Genomic DNA, 19742 nt, shown 5'->3' on the forward strand with positions numbered 1-19742 from the left:
CAGCAAGTTTCTTTGTGTGGCTCAGTTAGTAAATTTCTGGCCAAGATACAAAGCAAAGTTGTCTTATACCCACATCCACCCAAAAGCATGAGAATAAGGTTTTCAGGCTTGCTGCACTTAAGGGTCAACATTTTTCTATGATTTAAAACACGAATGCCAAAAAGTGGTCCACATAAAGTTATTATAATTAAAGGAAATCATGTAATAGTAGGTTATTTCTTGATGAGCAGAAGCACGACTAAAATTGACACAGAGCATTCTGAGCCTCCTGGGCCAAGGGATTCAGCTCACTCTGTCCCTTTAGACCAGCGGTTCTCAACCTGTGGGTCGAGACCCCTTTGGGGGTCAAACGACCCTTTCACAGGGGTCGCCTAAGACCATCGGAAAACACATATATAATTACATATTGTTTTTGTGATTAATCACTATGCTTTAATTACGTTCAATTTGTAACAATGAAATTGGGGGTCACCACAACATGAGGAACTGTATTAAAGGGTCGCGGCATTAGGAAGGTTGAGAACCACTGCTTTAGACTGAAGTGCTTTGCTTTCTCATGTCAAAGCATGACTGAGCACATGGGGGAGCAAGGGGTGGGCGCACATGCACAGTGGCTCATGTGGAAGAGCTGGGACTGCAAGGCAGGGCCTTCTGATGGAAACTAACGCACAAGGAAGAGTAATGTGGTTCCCTCCCTGCTTTGAAAGTTGACCTGGCTTTGATCAATAAGCTATCACAAATATGATGCACAGCAGTGAGAGAAAATAACTTCTGTTTCAGAGGAAATGGCACAGGGGAAGGCCTCGCCATAGCCTTTGAACGTCGATGCCCCCTGCGGTGATGCAGAGGCCACAGCCTGCGGGCATCTTTGCGGGTGAGCAGGGAAGCCCAGTCTGGCTCATTACTGGAGGAGTGCTGCCTTGAAAAGTCTGTGGAAGGCAAGGTTTCCTTCAGAATTGGTGCAATAGTTAACTTGACTATTTTCCCCCAAAACTTTTGAAGGTGAACAATAACTGCTACAGATCTATTCTCTTGCAAATCCAATATATGCAGTCTGCCCTTCCAGACACCCTCTAACCAATCTATCCCAGCCCACCAACCTTTTATTACACTGGCTGGAATGCTCCCCAAATATTTCATCAGAGACTGTGATATTGTTCATGTGCCTGTTCATTTAAGTTGCAACTCTAGAGGTGTCCGTTGCCCTTATAAAAAATGGAGAGCCCAGCGGTGGTCTGATGGAGTTACAGCCAAGAAGTCAGCACTCCGGCAGGACTGCTAGGTGAATGTCCGTTACGTGGGCTCACCCACCAAGCTGTCCTGTGCATATTAGCACACTCAGCGCCCAGGATGGATCTTTACAGGTGAAAAAAGTGACCTCTAAAACCTCCATGGTGAATGTCAGAAATAGGTTCTCTGTCAAAATTAAAGGTCTTTAAGATGTGTGCAGTGGCAAAAATATTTCAGAGATACTGCCACCCTTATACATGGAATTATGAATCGGAGTGGTCTGTTGTTGCCCGCTTAGGACAGGGCGAGGGCAGGGTGCCTCAGCATCCTGGAGCGAGTCAGAGGCCATTGCGAGAGGAAGCCTGCCTCGGAGAGTTGTTATATCTTTACCTTGTTACACCAGAACGCCCATGGCACACAGAACTGGGACTTCACTGATCTTCAAGAACAGGTTGGATCTCTTGTGTCTTTTGCAAATAGGCATTTGTTTAGTAGATATCCACACAAGATGTAAGAGAACCTGGCCTGAGACAGGCCTTCGTTAGAAACTGGCATTAAGGTTATAAGAGAATAGCTAATCACCTTGATTATCTACCAAAAATATTCTAATTGCCTTAGTTCAATTTATAAAATTTACCCATCAGTGCTCTCCAAACTGGTCAGAGTTCTCCAAGCCCTGTTGATGTTACTTGCCTTCCCTTCCCTAACTACCAATTCCAATCTAGACTTCCTTTCAGCCACCTCTTTCCACAGAAAGTCTTCTCACCTGAGGTCTTACTTTACATCTAGAAAAAACGGGCTAAAGAAATTGTTAGTCTCTGGCTATCTTGCCCATCTTACCATGACCTTTTTGGCAATATGTTCTAGGTATAAGTACTTCAAGCCAATATTCTAAGCATTTTTGAAGGCACTACCTCATTTTCTACACTTGCTAATTATTTTGTATATCCCTAAGCAATGAACCCAACCCTGTGAACACAGAAGTACTTGCTAAATGCACCCACTGCTTCTGTGCCTGTGTGCATGCTAACTTCAGGGCTAAGAAAGGAGACCCTTGGCTCAGGTCCCCGAGAAATGGTTCCGGGGCGGGGGGGGGGGGGGGGGCGGGGAGAGCATGGGCACTGACAGTTTAAAAAGACGAGCATTTTACAGTGAAAACATCTGCATTGTTGGATGTCTAGAACACTAGGAATGGTGGCTACTTCCCCAAAGGCTAAGGTGGTCTCAGTTTTCCTTCAGCTAATTCTTTAAAGAGAGGTAGTGTGGTGTTTTCTAAAGAAAACTGGAGTTGTAATTGACAGATTCAGGCTAATAGTCCACCACTATGTATGTAACTTTAGGCAAATTATTTCATTTCTTTGACCCTCCAGACACTCGTATATAAAATTGAAATACTGTTTATCCAACAGGGTCATTGTGAGAACTGAATAAGTAAAGTGTTCTGTATATTATAAAATGCCACAAAAGTATAAGGCTTGGTTATTTTCAAATATTCACTTCTTTTGACACCAAGATAAGCTTGAAAATACTTATTTTGGTCAGAAAAGTCCATTGAATTTTCTCAAATAACCTATTAGAACCCTTGAAGAAAAAGGCTTTATAGTAATAATTTAAAAAACCTCCCTCTTGAATTAAAAATGCTGCATTTTGGAACAACTTCTGATTTGTTTGTTAAAGTAAATAGTGAAGGCAGAATTTCTCACAAACTTGCTATCTTCCATCTGGGACTTCTTCATTTCCATCCTATTCTCTGTATGGAGGCACTACGTTAGAAGCAATATACAGTTTATTTCCATTGGCAGCCTGGGTAATTCTGGGAGTGCAGTGTGAAGTTTCAGAGCAGGAGTATTGACCTCAGCTACCTTCTCCTTTGAGAAGGTCTACCTGTATTCACTCTGTCTGACAGAATGCAAACTGCACTTCCGTTCCCAGAACTCAGAGAGGCGTCTGCTGTTTTCGACAGCAATACCATTCTTGGAATGACAAAGTAGGCATGTTCTGTATCATAACTTTGCCTAAAGACAAGTTTTATGCGATCATACATTCCCATCCTTAGGAAGGTTCATTTTTTCCCGAATTAACATTAGAAAGAAGTCATTTGGCTTTATTAAGCGTGTTTCTTCCACTTCAGGAGACTAAACCATTCATAACGTGCCAGGAAGATGATGAAAGTAACTAAACAATTTATCTGAAGGGAAAGAAAGATAAAATCACTCGGAGCCTGCAGATTAAAGGACCCACTTTCTGCTTGAGATTGATACATAATAAACACAACTCTTAGCGACAAAGCACAGGCAAAGGACATATCTTCAACGCTTTTCCTCCCATTTTAACTTTAATTAATTTTCTGAATTTCATAACAGTGTATTTTCTAATTACACAGGGGCTTGCTTCAGAATTCCAAGTAGGACTGTTACCATTCACAAGTTGTCCTTGTGTTTTTAATGACTAGGTTTGAAACTATTAATACATATGCCCTCTTAGGTTAATTAATAAGCTAATTTTCCTTGCCTAACAATTGTTCATAATAAACTGGTTATTTTTTTCTCCAAAATAAGCATCTATGAAAAATATACATCCTCAACATAAGTGTCTGCACTAGCATTCTCCAGAGAAACAGCATCAATGAGATATCCAAGGTGTGGCAAACATAGGTTGACAGTTGCTCGAATGGAAAATAATACAATTAATAAATAATAACATAAGAATAAACTTCGTGTTTCATGTACTCACCACTGTAAACCTACTTTTGCTGAACCCCATGTAAGAGGAGATTTAGGCTTATCCTCAGCTGGTCTGCCCTAGACCCCATGAGCATCAGCCCTAGTGCCCTGCACGGCCCCATTTCCTCTCCGACAAGATGAAAGAAACTATCATGAACAAGAGAAACTCGTCAAACTGCAGGCACAAGTGCGCATTGGTGGGAAAGGAACTGCTCGTAGAAAGAAGAAGGTGGTTCACAGGACAGCTACAGCAGATGATAAAAAAAAACCTCAGTTGTCCTTAAAGAAGTTAGGGCTAAACAATATCTCTGGTATTGAGGAGGTAAATACATATGTTCACAAACCAAGGAACAGTGATCCACTTTAACAACCCTAACGTTCAGGCATCTCTGGCAGCGAACACTTTCACCATTACAGGCCGTGTTGACAGAAATGCTACCCCACAACTTAAACCAGCTGGGTGCAGACAGTCTGACTAGTTTAAGGAGACTGGCTGAAGCTCTGCCCAAACAATCTGTGGATGGAAAAGCACCACTTGCTATGGGAGAGGATGATGATGACCAGATCTTGCGGAGAATTTTGATGAGGCTTCCAAGAATGAAGCAAACTGAATTGAGTCAACTTCTGAAGAAGATAAGCTTGAAGACGTTTCTGGGAGCTGCTATTCTACATTATGACTGCTTTTTCAAATTTTGTTTATGGATCTGGTAAAATCTAGATCTCTAATACTTTTTAGCCCAACGCCCCTGGACATTGAAGCTCTTTTCAGTTTCTGCTTATACGTAAATCATTCTTTGCAGCTAACTAAGCTGAATGGAGGCCCTAGAACTGGGGAGCCCCTGGTGTAAATCCTGGAGTCTGAGCGCCAGGCACCCACTGTGCCAGGACAGGAGCAGAGGGGCCTCTCAGCTCAAGGAGGAAGAGAGAATCTGCCCATCTTCCGCCTTTTTGTCCTATTTGGGCTTTCAACAGACTGGATGGTGCCCACCAGCACTGATGAGGGTGATCATGCAAGGTCTTCGAGGATGGCCCCCATGGCTGAGACTAGGTTTGAAACTAATTATAAGCTAATTTTCCTTGCCTAGCAATTGTTCATAATAAACTGATTATTTTTTACTCCAAAATAAGCATCTATGAAAAATAGACATCCTCAACTTAAGTACCTGTCTACTGATTCAAATGCTAATTTCTTCTGGAAACAAGTTCCTAGACACACCCAGAAATAACACTCTACCAGCTATCTGGGCACCCCTCAGCCCAGTCAAGTTGACACATAAAATTAACCATCATAGTGTCCTATTTTACCTATGAAAGAAATGTGAGTATAAATTACTAAGGAGATCACAACTCTTAGACACAGAGGCCTGGGTTTCAAGGGACATTGCACTTGTGGCACAATAATCTAATCTTATCCTAAGCTCTTGGCTCTGGGATCAGAATTCCCTCCTTGAGAGGAGCAAGGTAGAAACCATACCAACGTGTAGCTTAGATAAGCCTCCTATGCCAAGCTTGATCTTGTCATTAGATGTTGGCGGCCTCTGGAGATGAGAAAAAGCAAAAGGGCTCCTTCCACATGGCCTTGCCACCACCAGATGGCACGTCACCATGAAAGCAGGTTTCACACACAATTCTGACACACACATCCATGTTTCTTGGCAAGCAGGCATGAAACAGTCTGTTCCTGGGAGCTCTGTGGCATCCCAGCTCTCAGCCACAGATCCATCCTCGAGGACCTTGCATGATCCGGACACAGAATTCTCAACTAGGGCAGGAAGCAAAATGCAGCAGAAGGCCAAGGGCAACCCTCCCAAGGTGCACACACAGCCTACAAGGCACCCCTGTTCTGGGAAAGGCAGAGGAGCCTGGGCAGGGTTTAACCCATCCACATATCCCAATTAATATGAGCACCACTTGTTCCTTCAATGAGAGTTATCTCTAACTAGAGGCCCAGTGCACAAAATTCGTGCATGGGGGGGGGTCCCTGAGCCTGGCCTGCGCCCTCTCGCAGTCTAGGAGCCCTCGGGGGATGTCCACCTGCCAGCTTAGGCCCACTCCCCTCTCAGTCTGGGAGCCCTCGCTCCTTACTGCCTGCCTGCTTGCTGCTCCTTACCACTCAGCTTGCTGCTCCTTAGTGCTGCCTCAGAGGCAAGAGAGGCTCCCGCCACCACTGCTGCGCTCACCAGCCGTCAGCCTGGCTTCTGGCTGAGCAGCACTCCTGCTGTGGGAGCACACTGACCACCAGGGGGCAGCTCCTGCATTGAGCGTCTGGCCCCTGGTGGTCAGTGCACGTCATACAGACCGGTCGTTCTGCTGTTCGGTCAATTTGCATATTAGCCTTTTGTTATATAGGATAATCCTTCCACTAATGAACGAATCTCTAGTGCAGACATTTACAGATCAAGGTGGTTGAAGATTTGGGACAAAGGATGCTGAACTGTAAACTCTGATTTAGCACCTTTGCAATCCTAACCGTGCCTGCCCTTGCAGCATGCATTCCTCTTTGTGACACTATAAACATGAACCACTCCCAGGATAGAGAATAAGCTAAACTGGCCCACACCCGTAAATATTTTACACTGTCTATGCTAAACTATCTTAAAGGAAAATTACAGGATGCATGACCAGTGGTACCCAGGGTGTACAACCAGCAGAAGAGTTCAAACAGTAAGGTGTGACCATCCTCTTAATTTCTCTAGTCCATGCCCTCTTATACAGCCCACATTTTCTGAACTAGGGCACCAGGAGGGATTTTTCCTTTCCCAGTTTGAACACAAGACAGAAAAATAGCTAGAGATAAAAAAATTTAAATAAGCAGCTTCCTCACAAAAAGATGAAAACTGTGGCCTGAGTAAATCGGAAAACAGTGTGCACCATAAGTGCTTTTTTCTGATAAACATCCTAGAAGAGAATCACATAATTGCCTTATAATCTCATGGGGCTTCTATTTGAACAACAGTGAACAACAATCAAAGTTGAGACGTGCCCATCATGGAAAGGTGGCCCCTGCCCAGAGTCCAGTTCCCAAATAGGCCAGTGGGCTTCACTGCTTCAAAACCAAGTGCAGCACCCCATCCAAGAAAGTGCGAACACATGACATGGCCCTGGGCAGAATGCAGTTGGTTTACACAAGATGAAGATGGACGTCATTCTCTACACATCACCCCTCTATCTTTTAAAATACACTTGCTCAGAGGGGTTTAACTGTGCTGGATAGAACAATTCTAGCTGCGTTCACCATCACCAGAACTGCTCATCAGGGACAGACCTGTTGGAAGAGCGTGTCTCTCTGTTTGAAACTCTGCATTCCCCTTGGAGGGCACCACACCTTGACTCACATTCGCTGCTGCTTTGCTCCGTACCATTTACTCATTCATCAAATATTGACCGGGCGTCTCCTGTGGACAACGTGGACAGGCCCTGGGAGGACTACAAAGGAGGAGAGGACACGTCTCCAGCTCCCAAGGAGCTTTGATTCTGAACTTGATGTGAAAATCAGGACAAACGGCTGTGAAAGGTGGTGTGTGGCTTAGTGCAAACGAATGCCAGTCCAGACGTGCTGCAGGGGCTGGACATGGAGGCTGCCTAAGGAAAACACTCCCAAGTTTCTCCTTTAACCTCCCATGGCTTCCACAGCTCACTTCTGACACCAGAAAGTATCAGTTTCTCCTATAGGACGTATCCTACGGCAAGTGGTTAGGAAGGCACGCAGACTTACTTTTGGACTTACTGACTCCACAACTTCCAAATGATGCGAATTTTAGCACTTGTAGAGTAAGCACTGGGGGAGGGGGAGGGGGGCGTGTAAAATTATTACAATTAAATGCCTGCCTTGCAGTAGATATTTTATCAAATGACATGTACTATAATATTTACTTTCTTATTTTATTCTGGTTTTCCCTTCTTTTTTCTTACTGTCCTTTTTTCCTTCGCATATATCACTGTATTAGTTTTCCAGGGCTGCCGTAACAATTCTACGGACTCGGCGACTTACACAAAGAAATTAATTGTCTCACTGATCTGGAGGCTGGAATGTCCAAGATCAAGGTGCCTGCAGGGTGGGTCCCTTGAGGGCTGTGAGGGAGAGCCTTTTCCAGGCCTCTCTCCGGGCCGCCTTCAGGTTCATGTGGGGTTCTCCCTATATGCGTCTGTGTGTCCAAATTTCCCTCTTTATAAGGACACCAGTCATCTTGGATGAGGGCCCAGCCTCATGATCTCTCCTTAACCAATTACATCGGTAATGACCTTATTTCCACAGTAAGTCACATTCTCAGGTACTAGACGTTAGAACTCCAAAATTTGCATTTTCCAGTTTCATGACAGTTGTGACACAATTCAACCCCTAACAAATACATAAAACACATAGACTGTGTTTTCTATGCATTCTCCTAATTCGCCTATTCAATTCTGCAAACGTGAATGCCGTGCCTCTCTTCTAAGTCTAAACAGCTTCTCAGGGTGACAGTGGATGTTAGCTAACAGTCCCTGGGGCTTGCTGTGTCCAGCAATGTTCAATGAACCCACTCCTTGAAGCTTCACAGCAACTCTAAAAGGCATCTACTCTTCCCATCTCCCGTCTTCAGACGAGGCAACTAAGAAGAGCGAACCTGTAAGAGATCTCCACACTGAGGGAGGGGTAGGAAGCCTGGAGGGCACGGGAAATGGGTACAGAAGCCTCTGGAGCTGCCTTCACCCAGTCACGTTCCCAGAGGGCAGGCAGTGAGCCCCAGCATCTCTGGCAGCGTGTCTCAGGGTTCTGGCAGCTGCACGCGGGAGGATCTAAGTATCAGGCATTATTCTTCCAAGCTACTGCGCCCCAGAAAAGGGGTCTTGGGGATGCCGGCTGGGAAGACAGAGGCAAAAGCTGCTGTAGTCTCCATGCCACAGCCTGTTGGGTAGTAGTTCCTCTGATCCTAACTTGGCCCAGATTCTGGTTTGGGCTCAGGAGCAGAGTTGGGGCCTTCTGATGCGGCTGCACCTGCCATGCCATCCTCTGCTGAAAGATCAGAAACATAGCACAGGATAGCAGCAGGTGCATAGGACTCGGGACTGTGAGCAGGCCTGGAAGATGACCACTGGTGGAAGGAAGGACGGGGCAGAGTCAGGGCCTCCTGGGCCAAACCACAAGCCAGGCATCCCCAGGACAGGGGAGGATCACAACCTTCCTCCGTGACTGCTGCTACCCTTTATTTTGTATTTTAGAAACTTATCCTCTCATTTTGATGATGATGTGGTCTGGGCTGAGACTGCATTTTGATTTCCCTTCTCCAACATAATTCCGTTTCCTTATCTCAGTTGGAGAACCAAATAGCATATTAATATCATATGTTACACTAGATTTCCCTTAAAGCATGCAATAAAAGCTATTTTCCAACCTTTGTGGGCTGAGCTGATAGTTAATCTAATTTATTATGTCATTAATAAAAGTTGGTGTATGGACCAATAGTTACTTGGGGATGGGGCGGGGGTTGAAGGATAATTTAAAGGTCGGTTTGATTTAAGACAAGTTCAAGTTTAGCAATGCAATCACACTGCATTTACTATACATCTCTGTGATGAGTGCAAGACAGGAAAACCAACCTTTATATTTCCTATTTATAATTAATGAGTGGCTTCCAGCAGGGTTGGAGAGGAGAGAATTGTGATTACAGAAGACCAGCTCGCCTGAATGGCGTCAAATCTTCCAGAGGCCAATTTAAGCCAGCCCAGGTGTCAGCATTCTCACTTCTCATGATGAGGCGCTACAGTCTTTTTTTCTTTTAATAGTCATGACAGGGTAAACTTGATTAGAAAGAAGACTGAAAAGACTAATAGTAAGATGATGGCTTAAATAGTTAAAGCCAATTGCAGGGCATGAATGCCACCCATCATGGTAGAATGGGGTTCTGAGAAAGTGTTGGGGGTAGGGGATGCCCTCCTCTGGCTCTCCAAAGCAGGATCTCCCCCAGTGAGCTCTGCCCACAGACCACGTCCACCCAAACGGGGCAGCCACAGTGAAAACTTTCAAGAAGCTTAGCCTCACTGGGAAAAATTCAGTCCTGCCTCCCATTAGACGAAGCCTTACACCTGGGGGCTGCTGACTCCCAGCCCTATCTCCCCTCCTCCCTCACCACCGAGATCGCCCTCGAGAAGAACTGAAGGGATCTGTGATTCCACCCACGCTTGGTAGGAAAAGTGCCAAGGTGCAGGGGAAGTGAGAGGTCACCTGTATGGCATGTCACGCATCTCCACCATGACACTCTCCTTCCTGAATCCAGCTAACCTGGAGACCATGCCTAGCCTCCTGGCAAAAACACCTCCATCCGCCGATGAGGGCCCCCTATTGGGCAAGCACAGACTGCCTGGAACTGTAGCCCCACTGGGCAGCATCGCCCACCACACCAACTTTGCTAACTGCCCTGCACTGCCTGCCAGAATGGATGCCATTGCTCCCGGTGACCACGCCCCAGGGCAACGATGCGTCTTTCCCATTCCTGATCTCTCCTTCACGTTCACCATGCAATCTGCTTAACCCAATCCTTTAATAAAAGAATCCAAATAAAACACTGTTTATTTTATTAAGGATGTGTTGTTTTCAGCACCTTGGTCGGTGGTTGTTAACCCTGACTATGCACCTGAAATTGTCTTTAAATGCTGACGCCTAGGCCTCACCTCCTAGAGATTATGATCTAACTGATTTTGGTGGACCAATTGGCCCCACTGCTATGAAGTGCAGCCAAGAATGAAAATGGGTGAGTAGCGAGTTAACACGTTCCGTTCCAAACCTTCTGGGTACCACATTGCTCCCATGTTGGAAGGGCCCCTGTCTGCACCCTGCGGTCTGTGTCCATTAGGTCTTTGCTCCTAAATGGTGAGCTCGTGTGCGAAGGGTGCTTCCCGCTGACTCCCCACACCTGCTCCTCAGAGTGAAGCAGCATGGTGTGGAGAGGAAAAAACAAAAGAATGAAGTAACGACCTGCTCCTTACTGAAATGTCTGACCAGATTACTAAAATGATCAGATGGCCAAACTAATGGTTCAAGGCCATGCCTTATGCCAGGAAAACTGCAGTAAGAAATTCATGAAGCTTGAAAGGGGTCTTATGAGGCCCTTTTATCCGTGGCCATTCTGCACACACAAAGAGAAACCTAACTTTGCTGACTTCCAAAGGAAGACTCCACATGAAATCTGACCTGACTCCAGAGTGAAGCATTGTCACCATCTGGAGATCCCTTTGCTTGAGTCCCTCACCGGAGGCTGTGGGGAAAAGAGGAGTCACCTCATAGCTCACAGCAATCCACCTTCAGTTAGAGAAATGGTACAGTTTCTTTATATTGATAAAATGCTCCCCCATTAAAAAATGTGTCCCACTACAATGCAGCATTTCAAGGCTCTATGTCAGAAAATGACACAAGCCAAATACAATATTTGATATTGTAAGTAACATGTAGAAACAATCAGAAAAAAAACAAATGATAGTCCAGCCCAATATTCCAGACCTCTAACATACTGATCTTTTATTTTTCATTAGTGACATCCATCTCAAATCAAAGACTTGTTCACAAGATGAAAGAATAAAATGATGGAGACACAGAAATGCCGCCTATAATCAATATGTTATAAATGTTGTGAGAATTATTCATGTAACCATCTAATGACCAAGCAAGTATGCACCCCTTTTTTCCTTGAGCAGTAAACAGTAAATGAGTAGCAGTAATTGTAGTCATTACCATCATAGTAATTGTAGGGTAGAAATTATAGTAATAGTAATTGTAGCAATAATAGTAGTAACAACGCAGCAGTGGTAGCAACTGTAGTAGAGGAAGTTATAGCAATTAGTATAGTAGTAGTACTGATTGTAGAAGTAGTAGCAGTAATTGTAGTCATCATCAGTATAGTAACTGTAATAGAGTAGCAATTGTAGTAGTGGTTGTAGCAGTTATTATAGTAATTATGGCAGCAATAGTAGTAATTATAATACCAGTAGTAACTGTAGATGTGGTAGTAATAGTAATTATAGCAATAGACAGAATATTGGCATGCCCCCACCATTGGGGCACAGTGAAGGAGCCATGGTAAGGAGGAGGGGAAGTATCTTATTTAAATTTGACTCTATGTAGGACCTTTCTGTTACATTTACTGAGAGAAGCAAGAAGCTTCCCAAAATAATTCAATCCCAAAGTACATATTTCTTATTTCATTTCCCAGGAATGCAATCTTCAATTTGAAAGCATGTGAAGAGCTCAAAGCATATGAAATAGTTCATTGTACATTAAACCTATGGAATGCTTAGCATAGAATATGGAATTTGTTTATTTAACTTAAAACGAGTCCCTCAGCCTTGTGTTCGCTGCGCGGCACTATGTAAGTTACGTGGGTTCGTCTGGTGTTTGGAAAGCAGCAGGCCCTCTGGGACTTGGCTTTCTCCTCACACGCCAGCTTGAAAATAAATAACGACTCTGGCAGGTTCAAGCCCAAACACAATTCAAAGTTTGTTTCTTTGCGAAGTGTCTCCCACTGTCAATCCAGTTGAGAGATGGGGGATGGGGCTGGAGATGGAATATGACAAAGACTCTGGAGATGCACAGGAGATAAAGCACCCCCACACGCCAGACGCCCCTGGAGACAGAGGACTCAGCAATGAACAGGAAGTCACCTCCTTTCTGTTATTAGGAAAGAACTGCAAGGAGCACAAAACCCAACAAACACTGTGGTTTCAAGCAGGGTTAAAAACAATGAAGAGAATAGCCACCAGGGAGTGTGACCCTAGATGGAGGGCAGACCACCAGCTGGGGCTGCAGAAGGAGGCCCTGGATCCAGAGCAGGACCTCAAGTACAAGGTGCTGCAGAGACATCCTTCGGGTCTCTGGCTCGAGAGCCAGGTAGCTCAGACCCCGCCTGCAGCTGCTGCCCTCTAGGGCCTGGCTCCCTGACCCAGGAGGGCCCCTCCACAGCCAGGACCCACAGACCCTTCTCCAGCCCCTGCTCTGCTCCTTCCCCTCCCCCAGCCTGGGCCTCCCCATGAGTGTGTCTTCAATTCTTCTGTTGGGATCTATACTCATTCCTCTTGCTGCTGTAACAAACCACCACAAACACAGTGGCTTGAAACAACACAGATTTACTTTTCTATAGTTCTGCATGGCCAAAGTCCCAAACGCACCACACTGGGCTAATCCAAGGCGACGCGGACTGCCTTCCTTCTGAACAATGTGTCCTCGCCTTGCCCATCTCCTAGAGCAGTGATGGAGAACCTTTTGAGCTCGGTGTGTCAGCATTTTGAAAAACCCTAACTTAACTCTGGTGCCGTGTCACATATAGAAATTTTTTGATATTTACAACCATAGTAAAACAAAGATTTATATTTTTGATATTTATTTTATATATTTAAATGCCATTTAACAAAGAAAAATCAACCAAAAAAATGAGTTCGCGTGTCACCTCTGACACGCGTGTCATAGGTTCACCATCACTGGCCTAGAGGCTGCCCACATGCCCACTCAGTGTTGGCTCCCACTGAGTGAAAGACCAGGAGCTGGGCACCAAGGCAGTTGTTCCCTAGGCATCTGGGCAGGGCCCCTGCCCAGAACCACTTTCTTAAGAATCAGAGTGACCTAAGGGCCTACCTGGCTGGACTGCCCGGCCTGGCAGAACCGAGCTGAGGTGGTGGCATGCTCTCCTGGGAATTCTCAGAGAGTTCTTTACTGTCGCCTCTCCCTGGAGAGCCAGGTGTCTTTGATGGGGGCTGTGCCTCCTCTTCTACCTCGTTAGCTCCACACACACCATCTTTCACAGGTCAGCTCCCCTGGGAAAAGGGAGATGGGAAGTTGTGAGCCGTTAAGTTCTGCACCACCAGCCTGAACATGTCCCAATGCTACAGAGCATGCTAATCAGCTCCACGGCATCTCTGGCTCTCCATGACAACCACTTCCGGTCTTCCACGTTCTTCTCGCACCTTCTGCCCACAACACCCCCCCTCTCCACTGAGGTTATGATGAATAGCATTCTCAATCATAATGCATTTCAAGCATAAAGGAAACAGCTGTAGAGAATTCCCAAGGAGGAGGGGGGGAGGAAAAGCATATTCTTGCAACTCAGATTACATATTCTTTGAAGACGGCTGTCAATGAGAAAATGGGACTCCTTTTGAGCCACTGAAATGTTAACTTTCGTGCCTGTGTAAAAGGAGCAGATTCCTAAGCCACTCTGCGTTCATTGGGAGAGTGCAGTCTGAGTCAGAGCCCACCCACCGGAACAGCACTGAGGTCAACCCAGAGGCCCTACTTGCAGCCACTGAGTCTGAGGACACTGGGGGCCTGAGCCTGGCAGATGGCAGTGCTGTCACAGGAACACTGCACCTGTGTCACTGAGCTTCCCCTGCAAGGTGAGCGGGGCTCACCTCCAGGGACAGAGAGCTGCGTCTCTATCGGGCTGACAACGCGCTGAACGGTTCTTGACTGCTTTCTGCGGGCGGCAAACTTGGTGTGAGACATGCTTTCACTACAAACTGGTCGAGGTTTGGGGAGCATGACTAACCTTCAACCTGCTCTGTTGACCAGATATGATCACCTAGCAAAGAACCTTCAGAGTCCTGCGGCAAGCTCAGGGCAATTTAGTGAGTGTCCACTGTGGCCCGGCCCGGGGACCAGGTTAGATCACAGGACCAACCTCCCCTTTCACAGGGGATCCCTCCTCTGTAATCAGTGATAAGGTAGCCAGCTTAACTGGGCAGGACCAGAGTGTGACCTGGACAAGCACCAATACCATTTCCAAAAGGAGCCAGTAAAAACTTACCTGCACCCACACCCTACTGAGAGCCCTGGTAAGGGCTCAGGAATGCACTGCCCACCGATGCGCCCTGCCCTCCAGGCCCTGGCTATCCTACCTGGCTGAACGCCCGGAGGACAGCCCATTGTTCAGGGCAGGGAATGCTCCCTGCAGGCCTCAAGGCCCCAGCAGACATGGCTACAGATGTCCATCGTTTGCAAGGTAAGACTGTGCACGGGCCTGCAGGACGAAAACACCCCAAGCTCACAGAGTACATCTGAGCCTAAAAGGACGGAGAACACACGAGCGAGCACACAGGGAAAGACTGAGGCGTGCCCGCGAGATTACAGACGGTTAAAAACGGAGAAGGCGAAGAAGCTCACTGGAGAGAATGCGACCAGGCGGGCAAGAGGAGAGCAGATGTGGGCTCACGCGAAGGACTGCACCTGCTTCACGTGGAGAGGCGCACACGCACTCACGTGGAGAGACGCACCTGCTTCACGTGGAGAGACGCACACACACTCACGTGGAGAGACGCACACCCCTCACGTGGAGAGACGCACACGCACTCACGTGGAGAGACGCACACCCCTCACGTGGAGAGACGCACACCCCTCACGTGGAAAACTGCACCTGGTTCATGTGGAGAGATACACAGGGATCACCTGGGGAGAGGCACATGGACTCACCTGGAGATTCACACAACTTCTGGGAACCTAAAGCCCCCCTCCCCCATTTATAGGGAAGAAAAATGACCCAGGGAGGTCCAAGGCTTGTCCAGCGCACCCTGCCAGTTCAGTCAGGTCTGGGGCTAGAAAGCAGGATCCATGTGACATGACGTGATTTTTATTTTTTTGCTCTTTAATGTTAAATGCAATTAAGACAAAACTTCCCTTAAGACATTTCCAACTCTGAACAAGCCGAACTAACGAGGAGCACTGAAGTCAAGTTCTAAAACTCTGAGGCGTTTCTCCAAAGGCAGCCGGTGAGCTGGGGAAGGAGTGGCAGTGTATTTACTACAGATGAGGATTTTAGGGGAATTCTCTCAGAAGCCAAGCAGGTGCCTGCCTCCAGGCCTGGCAGCCTTCCCGGGGGCTGCCATGGTCCTGCTCACACAGCTCCTTCTCGGGGAGCCTGTCCCCATCCACAGTATGACACCCCCCTGTACTCTTCTTCTTGGTGTTTTTGTTAAAGTTGTTCATGTTTTGTTTCTTTACTGTCTCTCTCCCCCTAGAATGCTAGTTGCGTGAGGGCAGTACCTGACTCGGGTGAGTTCATGGCTGTTTTGGTGCCTGGGATAGAGTCTTGCATGTAGTAGACACTCAATTGACATCGCTTGAATAAACTAAGGATGAACAGACTATATCTAAATGTACTTATCGTTCTGTTTCCAAAGAGCTATGATGTTACCTTTAAAAAATTTCCTGGTGGGTTCTCAGAAATCTGTGATCTCGTGTCCCTGTCATTCACCATTGTTCCTGGAATGGTGACTGTGGCGTGTGTGAATGACACTGAGTGGTTACGGAAGAGGAGGCGAGCTTGCATTTCTCACTGTGGTCTTGCCACGGGTGAGGCACTCCATGGTCCCTGGAGAGGGAGTGCGCGAGTAATTTTTCATAGGGTTCCCAAGGCTCCTTCCTACAGCATATCTGTCAATGATTCAAAGGTGATGGAAAATGGCACTGTACCATAGTCCTTCACTTTCCTGACGACCTATTATAAAAATAAATTTGATCGTCAGGATGGTCTTTGCGATCACTCCATGCTTAGATGGTTGTGTCAACACCAGAGCAACCTGGGGTCTATCAATAACGTGGGCAATTCCAAGGAGTCTGCGTTTATTTTAAGCTTCGGTGGCATTTGCTGGGTCCTCAGTACGTGTTCGCTGGGCTGCCTGCAGGGCACCTGCTGGCGGTGTCCATTAGGCAATAAGCCCATGGAGTGGGAAGTCACTGCCAGCTTACCCTCCGAGGACGCCCCTGACCGTACTGTGTCCACGTCATGGAAGTTGGTTGTCTGGGCAGGTCTCACCACCCACAATGTAAACTACATGTCCAGCACAGGCCATTTTGTCAAATGGGTCACTATGGCCACCAGGAAACTGTTACCTGTGCACAGCCAGGAAGCAGTATGATCATTTCGATGAGTTGTAAAGCATGTTGAAGGATAATAAGCAAATACCCAAATAGCCAACATTTATAAAAGCAGAATCCCCATGATGTCTTCATTAGACCTAGAGTTTGAAACAGCAAGTTCCAAATCTTGGGAATTTCCTACAGGGGTCAGCCTTTTTATCTGAGCTTGTTGAGTCCTTCTGTACCCCTACCACACACACACACACACACACACACACACACCTTCCTACAGGGGTCAGCCTTTTTATCTGAGCCTGTTGAGTCCTTCTGTACCCCTACCACACACACACACCATCCACACTCTAAAAGGCCTCTACCAACAAAAGTCTCTTTAGCGATGCAGCGTGGAGGAGAGGGCTAGAAATGGTTATCTTGTTATTCTGCCTGAACCCCGGTGACAGGAGAAAGGTATTTCCCAGCCCTCACTTCCTTGAGATGCTAAAACTTGACGTGCAATTAGTTTGGTGCCGGTGGAACCGCACTGTGGCAAGACCAATGAAGCCCCTGTCAGAACCCTAGAGTGCACTTATTTAAGACTATTTAAATGCAGAACAAAAGGTGCATTGGATATAACCGGCCAGCTAACGAAACTCCATTCCTGAGTGGCAAGGCCTGAATTTAATGAGATGATGTGGAATGTGTGCTTGTTGCATCTAAAGGGTCAAGAATGTACTCCCTCATTCACTTGGGAATAATTTGTGTTCTCATCACTAATTAATATAAGTTTCCAGTGTGTGTGTGTGTGTGTGACAATAGCAAATGCCTACGTCAAAACACAATCCCAGAAGCTGCATTTCTCTGGGAAGGAATACCGTTCAGTTGCAGCATCCGGCATGCAGGATTTGAATGTGAGCACCTGAATTAGGAGGCTGCTTTAGGGCTTAGAACGGTCACAATTCTGTAATGATTACTTCCTTTCCACCTCTGCCAGCCCCAGGGACCTTCAGCACACAAGCAGATGCAAAAAGAAAATTTAATAACCTTTAAAAGGGTTATGAAGCCAGTTATAAACGGTACGAAAATTCAAACAAGCCTATCGCTGGCTCTCTTTGCTCATGCAATCTTAATTCCTAATTGTGTTGGTGGGCACTCTCTTCAAACCCTTCAAAACACACAGGTTCCTGACACACAGGGATGAGGGTCAACGCAGAAATCAATATGCCATTCTCATGTGAGGAGAACGGAAACTTCAGGGAAGACACGGTTAACACGCTAAGAGAAATGACAGCTTAAATTTGAATCTGTGGAGCACCTTGTAAATTGTTTGCACAGATGTGACATTATTTACATGACAATTTCATGCTTCTCAGCACAGGGAGGAAAACGAGAGTTGTCAGGTGACATAATGGGACCATTAATCCTATTAATGGAGCAAATGTTTTTTTCTAGAACTTCTCTGTTGCTTCATCGTCTTGATATAATTGGAAATATTGTTACATCTGCATTTCATCACCTGCTAGGAAAGACAAGGGGGTAGGGAGAGTTTGCTAGCGTGCCTGGACAAAGGATGTTCACTAGTGTCAAAAGGGTTTGAGGCTCTTAGGTTCATTTTCCTGGACTTGTCCCTAAGCCAAAGTATTAAAAAATGTTTTAAGACTAAAAACTTTTCCATTCACTAAAAAACAAACAAACAAACAAAAACCACACACACAGAATGAAGAGCTTTGCCTACAATACTTGTTTCAGAAGCAATAAAGAAATAAGTGTGTATCGGCCACAAAACCACTAAGCTTCTGTGACTTGATGTTGCTACTGTTTCCTCAAACTCAGCTGAATCAGCTCCCTTTCTGTGGCAATGCTTGGGAAGAGAAAAATAAAAATAAAAAGATGGATCACAGTTACGGCCGGCTCCATTTCCAGAGCGCAGGAAGAATTCTCTTCCCCGCGCACTCGCATTTCATCACTTACTTGCAATTTGTGCAGAGTACTCTCCAAACTGGGAAAGATGAGGAGGCCATGGGGTAGATTCAGATTCAAGAGATGCGAGGCTCACCCTTTACCCTGAAAATTATTCCATGTTGTCAATCTGTAAATAGAATTATAGCTGTGCCAACAGCAAGCCCCGATGTAAAAGCCCCTGGTGGACTAGAATTAAATGCCTGTGAGAAATGGCTCCCTGCACATCAGCCTCTCTCTGCTCTGGCCATCTTCGCCTTTCCCGTTTGTCTCTATTTTCACTGAGAGCCGTGAACTATGCTGCCTTCCACGCCAGGCACACTCCCTCACAGTCAGGGTGGATGTGTTTCATCCTTGTTGCCCATGGAATTACATGGGGGAAAGAAATTACTTATTGATTTTCCTTTCTGGGGAATGGTGCCTTTGCAATGGGTTCTTGAACCAGGTCAGCAATGCATACAGCCCCAGCTGTGGGATGTGGACAGCATGCCACGCCGGGCTGTCTGGCTCACCATCAGCACTTCTAGGCAGCTGCCCCTCCCAAGATCACCAGCTCCTGGCTCTTTTGATAAGACAGATAAAAAGGTATGTACTTCAGAAGGTAAAAGAATGAACAAAATATGGCATTTTCCCACCTGAGCAGTTGAAACATCATGGTGTACGCTTTTACTCCTTTGTTCTAAAAGAGATTTGGGGTGGCTTATCCTGAAAAAGAGGGTTCAGCTTGGCTGTGCAGGGAAAGCAGAAATGGACAAAGGATAACACAGGTCAGGATCTAGCACAAGGAGTGGGCATGTCCTGCGTGCCCTTGTAGCGCATAAAACTGGGGTAGATCTAGAAGAGGGGAGTCCTTTGTGTGGGCTGAGGCATTCGTGCTTTACCTGGGGTATGGGTACAGTGTTTTGGCCAGGTCCAAGCCTCGGACTAATGAAAGGACAGGGTCCTCTCATTGCCACGTGCAAGTCCCAGCTGGAGGGCAGGGCCCTCCCAGCACAATTATAGCCAACAGCTATGGTTGT

General features: G+C 46.3%; 1 pseudogene; it reads left to right on the top strand.

The window, feature by feature from the left end:
• Positions 1–4075: 4075 nt before the first annotated feature.
• LOC102251141 lies at positions 4076–4607 on the top strand (annotated as a pseudogene).
• Positions 4608–19742: the final 15135 nt, after the last annotated feature.

The sequence above is a fragment of the Myotis brandtii genome, unplaced genomic scaffold (assembly GCF_000412655.1).
Source record: "Myotis brandtii unplaced genomic scaffold, ASM41265v1 scaffold328, whole genome shotgun sequence".
Lineage (NCBI taxonomy): Eukaryota > Metazoa > Chordata > Mammalia > Chiroptera > Vespertilionidae > Myotis > Myotis brandtii.